Source organism: Chenopodium album, chromosome 24 (genome assembly GCF_948465745.1).
Source record: "Chenopodium album chromosome 24, dcCheAlbu1.1, whole genome shotgun sequence".
Taxonomy (NCBI): Eukaryota; Viridiplantae; Streptophyta; class Magnoliopsida; order Caryophyllales; family Amaranthaceae; genus Chenopodium; species Chenopodium album.
In genome coordinates, this window is record NC_137857.1 from 17,842,196 (window position 1) to 17,850,385 (window position 8,190).

The following is an 8,190-nucleotide window of genomic DNA, read 5'->3' on the forward strand; positions in this document are numbered from 1 at the left end:
AACAAGATCAGACAACGAGGCAGAAGGATATGGAAAATTCCACCATTGGACAAAGCAAAGCGTCTTTTGGGAGCTTCCATATTGGAGCAAGCTCTTGATACGCCACAATCTTGATGTCATGCACATTGAAAAAAATGCATTTGATAATGTGTTTCACACTATAATGGATGTTAAGGGTAAAAATACAGACAATGTGAAAACAAGAAGAGACTTGGGGGAGTATTGTAAACGACGAAGATTGGAGGCGCAAGATGTTGTTAATAGTAAAGGGGAAAAACGGACTTTAAAACCGAATGCTCCTTTTGTGTTGCCTAAAGAGAAAAGGAAACTTATTTGTGAATGGGTGAAGAAATTAAAGTTTCGTGATGGATATGCTTCTAATTTTGGTAGATGCGTTGATTTAAAGGAGTGTAAGTTATTCGGTATGAAAATTCATGATTGTCATGGTTTTATGCAACGATTGCTACCAGCGGTATTTAAAGACTTGTCAGCCTTAAATGTGTGGAATGTTATTACTGAGTTGAGCCAATTTTTTAGAGATCTTTTTATTTGCAAATTAGAGAGAATATTTCCGCCTGGTTTTTTTAATAGTATGGAGCATCTTCCTATTCATTTGCCATATGAGGCAAAAATTGGTGGGCCGGTTCAATATAGGTGGATGTACCCTTTTAAGAGGTAATCATATAAAATTCATCTTTTACTTTCTTTTTTTTTTAAATTAATTTGAAGATACTTACATTTTTTATTATAGGTTTTTATACCATTTAAAGAGGAAAGTGGGTAATAAAGTGCAAGTGGAAGCCTCAATTTGTAATGCCTACCTACTCGAGGAAGTAACAAATTTTTGCTCCCTTTATTTTGAAGAAGAAGTTGACTCTAAGGTGAAGGATTTAGGATTGGGTGCACATGCTGAAAGTGAATTGAACAATAATCCTGACTTACCTAAGATGTGCTCTTCAACTTTTGAACATAGTTCGTTAGAAGGTCAAACTTTGTTACCTTGTTGAAAAAGATTACAAAATTGCTCACCGATATGTTCTAAGTAATTGTGAAACTCTACAGCAATATGAAAGGTACATTTCTATAAAAGTACCATAACATGTTGCTCGTAACATATCTATATGTTTACATACTAATATAATCAGAGAACATAGATGCCAAAGTTCAGATGAAGTTTGGATCAAATATGAAAACATATATCCTGATTGGTTCAAAGATTATATAAGTCACTTAACAAATATAAAATACTAATTAAATATATGATTAACTAGTCAAATTAAATATATGATTAAATAGTGAGTCAAATGAAAGTCAAACACATTCAAACAAAACTTTTTGAATTAAATGAAATTGAAATGAATTTAACAAAGCTAATTGAGTTAAGTGAAAGTCAAACACATTCAACAAAGCTTTTAGAATCAAATGAAAGACAAACATATTCATACAAAGCTAATTGAGTCAAATGAATGTCAAATGTATTCTACAAAGCTAATTGAGTCAAATGAAAGTCACACACATTCAAACAAAGCTTTTTGAATCAAATGAAAGTCAAATGCATTCAAGAAAGCTAATTAACTCAAATGAAAGTCAAACACATTCAAACAAAGTTTTTTGAATCAAATGAGAGTCAAATGCATTCATCAAAGCTAATTCAGTCAAATGAAAGTCAAACACATTCATACAAAGCTTTTTGAATCCAATGAAAGTCAAATGCATTCAACAAAGATAATTGACTCAAATGAAAGTCAAACACATTCAAACAAACCTTTTTGAATCAAATCAAAGTCAAACTTATTCAACAAAGCTTTTTAAATCAAATGAAAGGCAAACACATTGAAACAAAGCTTTTAAAATCAAATGGAAATGAAATGCATTCAACGAAGCTAATTGAGTCAAATGAAAGTCAAACACATTTATACAAAGCTTTTTGAATCAATTGAAAGTCCAATGCATTCAACAAAGCTAATTGAGTCCAATGAAATTCAAACTCATTAAACAAAGCTTTTTGAATCAAATGAATGTCAAACACATTCAAACAAAGCTTTTTGAACCAAATGAAAGTCAAATGCATTCAACAAAGATAATTGAGTCAAATGGAAGTCAAACACATTCAAACAAAGCTTTTTAAATCAATTGAAAGTCAAATACATTAAACAAAGCTTTTTGACTAAAATAAAAGTCTAACACATTCAACCAAAGCTATATGAGTAAAATGAAAGTCAAACACATTCAAACAAAGCTTTTTGAATTAAATGAAAGTGAAATGCAATTAACAAAGCTAATGGAGTAAAATGAAAGGTAAACACATTCATACAAAGCTAATTGAGTAAAATGAAAGTAAAACACATTCAAACAAATCTTTTTGAATCAAATGTAAGTCAAATGCATTCAACAAAGCTAATTAAGTCAAATGAAAGTGAAACACATTCTAATAAAGCTTTTTGAATAAAATGAAAGTAAAATACATTTAACAAAGCTAATTGACTCAAATGAAAGCCAAACACATTTAAACAATACTTTTTTGAATCAAGTGAAAGTCAAATGCATTCAACAAAGATAATTGAGTCAAATGAAAGTCAAAAACATTCATAGAAAGCTTTTTGAATCAGATGAATGTCAAACACATTCAAATAAAGCTTTTTGACTCAAATGAAAGTCAAACATATTCAAACAAAGCTTTTAGAATCAAATGAAAGTCAAAGGCATTCAATAAAGATAATTGAGTGAAATGAAAGTCAAACACATTCAATCAAAGCTTTTTGAATCAAATGATACTCAAATGCATTCAACAAAGATAATTTAGTCAAATGAAAGTCAAACACATTCAAACAAAGCTTTTTGAATTAAATAAAAGTCAAATGCATTCAACAAAGCTAATTGAATCAAATGAAAGCCAAACGCATTATACAAATCTTTTTGAATCAAATGAAAGTCAAACACATTCAAACAAAGCTTTTTAAATCTAACGAAAGTCAAATTCATTTAACAAAGATAATTGAGTCAAATGAAAGTCAAATAAATTCATACAAAGCTTTTTGTATCAAATGACAGTCAAATGCATTCAATAAAGCTAATTAAGTCAAATGAAAGTCAAACACATTCAAACAAAGCTTTTTGAATCAAATGAAAGTCAAATGCATTCAACAAAGATAATTGAGTGATATGAAAGTCAAACACATTCAAACAAAGCTTTTTGAATCAAATAAAAACCAAATGCATTCAACAAAGCTAATTGAGTCAAATGAAATTTCAAACACGTTCAAACAAAGCTTTTTGAATTAAATGAAAGTCAAATGCATTCATCAAAGCTAATTGAGACAAATGAAAGTCAAACACATTCAAACAAAGCTTTTTAAATCAAATGAAAGTAAAATGCATTCAACAAATCTAATTGAGTCAAATGAAAGTCAAACACATTCAAACAAAGCTTTTTGAATTAAATGAAAGTGAAATGCAATTTACAAAGCTAATTGAGTCAAATGAAAGTCAAACACATTTATACAAAGCTAATTGAGTCAAATAAAAATCAAATGCATTCTACAAAGGTTTTTCACTCAAATGAAATTAAACACATTCAAACAAAGCTTTTAGAATCAAATGAAAGTCAAATGCATTCAACAAAGATAATTGAGTCAAATTAAACTCAAACACATTCATACAAAGCTTTTTGAATCAAATGAAAGTCAAATGCATTCAACAAAGCTAATTGAGTCAAATAAAAGTCAAACACATTCAAACAAATCTTTTTGAATCAAACGAAAATCAAATGCATTCAACAAAGCTTTTTGACTCAAATGAAAGTCAAACACATTCAAACAAAGCTTTTTGAATCAAATGAAAGTCAAATGCATTCAACAAAGCTAATTGAGTCAAATGAAAGTCAATCTCATTCAAATAAAGCTTTTTGAATTAAATGAAAGTCAAATGCATTCAACAAAGCTAATTAAGTCAAATGAAAGTCAAACACATTCAAACAAAGCTTTTTGAATCAAATGAAAGTAAAATGCATTCAACAAATCTGATTAAGTAAAATGAAAGTCTAACACATTCAAACAATGCTTATTGAATTAAATGAAAGTGAAATTAAATTAACAAACCTAATTGACTCAAATGAAAGTCAAACACATTCAAATAAAGCTGATTGAGTCAAATGAAAGTCAAATGCATTCAATAAAGATAATTGAGTCAAATGAAAGTAAAACACATTCAAACAAAGCTTTTTGAATCAAGTGAAAGTCAAATGCATTCAACAGAGATGATTGAGTCAAATGAAAGTCAAACACAATCAAAAAAATCTTTTTGAATCAAATGAAAGTCAAATGCATTCAATGAAGATAATTGAGTCCAATGAAAGTCAAACACATTCATACAAAGCTTTTTGAATGAAATGAAAGTCAAATGCATTCAACAAAGATAATAGAGTCAAATGAAAGTCAAACACATTCAAGCAATTCTTTTTGAATCAAATGAGAGTCAAATGCATTCAACAAAGCTAATTGAGTCAAATGAAAGTCAAACACATTCGAACAATTCTTTTTGAATCAAATGAAAGTAAAATGCATTCAACAAAGCTAATTGAGTCCAATGAAAGTCAAACACATTCAAACAATGCTTTTTGAATCAAATTAAAGTCAAATGCATTCAACAAAGATAATTGAGTCAAATTAATGTCAAACACATTCATACAAATCTTTTTGAATCAAATGAATGTCAAATATATTCAAACAAAACTTTTTGAACCAAATGAAAGTCAAATGCATTCAACAAAGATAATTGAGTCAAAAGAAAGTCAAATGAAAGTCAAATGCATTAAACAACGCCATGTGTGTGCGGCCACACATTGGTCGGGTGCGGCCGCACACCTGGTGCGTGCGGGCACACCTATCTGGGTGTGTTCAGGGGCGCGCCACTCTCTCTCCTCCAAGCGCCCGCACCGACATGGGTCTATATTTGGGCGTCAATACCAACCTCCTCTTTGTATATATAGTTATTTCTTTCTATTTTTAGGAGTTTTTTTTATATTGGATTTCATATAGTTAGTTTTTTATTAGAATTTTAGAGAGAGAAACTCAAGGATTGAAGAGAGAGAAACTCATGGTTTTTGGTGATTGCTCAAGATTTCTTTATTGTAATTGATCTTTAGATGAAAGTTTTGTAAGGATCTTCTTCTTGATTTCAATACAAGTTTGATTTTAGTTGATTTCATTTGTTTTCCATGTTATTGTTGATTGATTGAAGTTTGTTTAATGATTGATTGAAGTTTTATTGATTTTTGATTGATTGTTGATTTGATCTTTGATTTCAATTATGTTGATGATGAAATTGATGATTAGTGTAGTTTTGATCTTGATTTCCATGGCTAGTGAGTAGTTTTCTAGCTAGGGAAACGGTGAAGCATGTTTGAGTGATGGATTAGAGTAATTTGGGGATAATTGATGGAGTTGATGATATGATTAAATTTGGTTGATAATTCATGTGCATGTGTGTGATTGATTGAAGTTTGGCCATCTTTGATTATTGCACTAGATTGCATTGTGAGCTTGCTATGATACGGACCATTGATTAGTAACTTGCAATTTCATGATTGAGGTGCTTTGTGACGTTCCCTATGTAGTGTTTAGCGTAGTTGACGCTAGTTAGACCTCTAGGTGAACTATCTTGGTATGCTCTTTTGGATACATGATTGATCTTCCTTCATATCACTTGACTTAGTCGGTTTGACCTCCCAAATTACCATTCTCCATTACAATTACATGTGGATCCATTGCCCTAGTGTCTTTTAGATTGATTTCATACAAATTCTTGCATCATTTAGCACTAGCTCTAGTTTCCTTCATAAACCCCTTTACTTGACTTCGGAATAACTTGACTTGGGCATTGTGCATTCGACCTCCATTCCCTTGGGTTCGGCCTTGACTTACCACTACATTTAATAGGGGTTTGTTGAGTTATAAATTTTGTTTGATTAGGTGGGGTGGTAGCCCAACGACCTACCGTTCTTCATCCCATCAAAATGGCGCCATTGCCGGGGAATGGTGCTTTGAGTGCATGTTGTTGTTGAGTCTATTTCACTTTATTTTCTTTGAGTTTTGTATGCATAGGTCCCGAGATCGTTCAATTGTTCCCTTTGATCCGGAGATTGAATGAACTCTCTCAAGGAGGAGAGTAGCAAATAAAACGTTGGATTATAGTTCCTCAAGCGAAGAAGAGATTGAACAAGAGCAAGTCATGGGAGAACAACCAAGAGTTGCCTTGAAAGAATTGGGAGTGCCCGGTGCATATAGGTTCGAGAGCGACATAGCTCCACCTACAACACCGGCAAACGATTTTGAAATTAGGCCGACAATGATCACCCTAATTGAGAGGAGACAATATAGCGGGGAAAGAATGAGAGCCCATTGAACCATCTTAAGGAGTTTGAAAAATATTGCAACACAATCAAGGTTAATGGAGTGTCTCAAGAGTTTATCCGCCTTAAGTTGTTCCCTTTCTCCCTCATAGGAAGGTCTTTGGAATGGCTAGACAAAGAGGTGAAGCCCAATTCATTGAGAACGTGGGATGATGTCACTAAAGCTTTCTTGTCCCGTTTCTATACTCAAAAGAAAACGGCGGAGGCAAGAGCTTTAATTCAAGGGTTCAAGCAAAAGCCAAATGAGAGTCTTTATGAAGCATGGGAAAGATTCAAGGAGTATCAAAGAGAATATCCTCGCCACGGAATTCCAACATATCAATTGATCCAAATCTTCTATGGTGGTTTGAGTCCTCAAGGCAAAGCATGTCTTGATGGAGGGGCCGGTGGTCCAATCATGAACAAAACCGAAGAAGATGTTGTGGACATAATAGAGGATGTGGTGACTTACTATAGAGATTGGCAAGATGGGCAAAGAGATTCCTCAAGCAAGCAATCTTCATTGTATTCGGTGGACCATCTCAATGCCATCAACAATCTTTCCTCTCAAATGACAAACTTGGGAAAGGAGATGACGGCAATCAAGGCCAAGTTGGAGAGTGTTTCTTCCTCTTCTCAAGGTTCAACTCTTCCCTCCCAAATTAAGGGGAGAGGTACTTCTTCTAACTCTCAAACTCCTTCTACTTCACATAATATGCCTATGGGATGTTTGTTTTGTGATGTATGTGGATCATATGATCATGATTCTAGCAATTGCAACAATGAATGTGTTGATGAGTTTGACAACAATGAGTGTGAGCATGTGAATTTTGTGTTAAACAACAATGTCCAAAGGTTTGATAATCAAAGAGGCCAATGGAATAGGAATTACCAAAACCAAGGCAATTTTGACAACTATAATCATGGTGGTGGTTATAGGAACCAAGGGAAACAAGGTTCTCGTGGTAACCATAACCAAGGTTATAGTGGCCAAAATCAAAGCCAAAATTATGGTAATCAAAACCAAGGCTATGGTAATCAAAACCAAGGTTATGGAAATCATAACCAAGGTAATGGTAACCATAATCAAGGTGGTGGTAATCATAATCAAGGTTATGGTCAAAATCAAAATAGGGGTAATTGGAACAATCAAGGAAGGGGAAATTTTCAAAACAATGCTCAAAGAGGTCCCCCACCTGGATTTGTTCCAAAGACTCAAGGTGAAAATTCCTATTCACAACCTTCTTCTCCTAGGACTACTTTGGAGGAATTGATTGATAATCAAACCAAGATCATTAACACCAATATGGCGGTTAGTGATAAGAAATTCAATGAGATGATGACTCACAATAAGATGCTTGAGACTCAAATACCCCCAACTAGCAAGCACTCTTAAGGATTATGCTAGTCCTTCATCTTTGCCTTCCCAAGGTATTGAACCAAAGAAACCCGTGTACTCTATTGCCACTAGTGGAGGAAATGACTTTAGTGAGGGAGTTTCTTGTTCAAAGGAGGGAGAAGATGAGAGTGGTGCTATGGAGAATGAAGTGGAGAGGGTTGAGTCTAAGGAAATTTATTGTGAGGTTGAGGAAAAAGAAGAAAGTGTTGTTGAAAAGATGAGTGAGGTAGAGAGATTTCCTGATCTACCATACCCTCAAAAATTCTTGAGATTCAAAATGGATGGGCAATTTGGGAAGTTCCTTGAAGATCTTAAGGAAGTCCATGATTCCACACCCTCTACCGAGCCAATTCCTGATATGCCTAAGTACTCCAAGTTTCTAAAGGAGATACTAGAGGAGAAG

At 33.2% G+C, this 8,190-nt stretch overlaps 1 non-coding gene across 1 annotated transcript; it reads right to left on the reverse strand.

The window, feature by feature from the left end:
* Nucleotides 1-6,612: 6,612 nt before the first annotated feature.
* Nucleotides 6,613-6,718, reverse strand: LOC145612818 (small nucleolar RNA R71). Its single transcript, XR_014106734.1, has one exon. It is a non-coding gene; the product is annotated as a small nucleolar RNA R71 (small nucleolar RNA).
* Between the last annotated feature and the right edge of the window lie 1,472 nt (nt 6,719-8,190).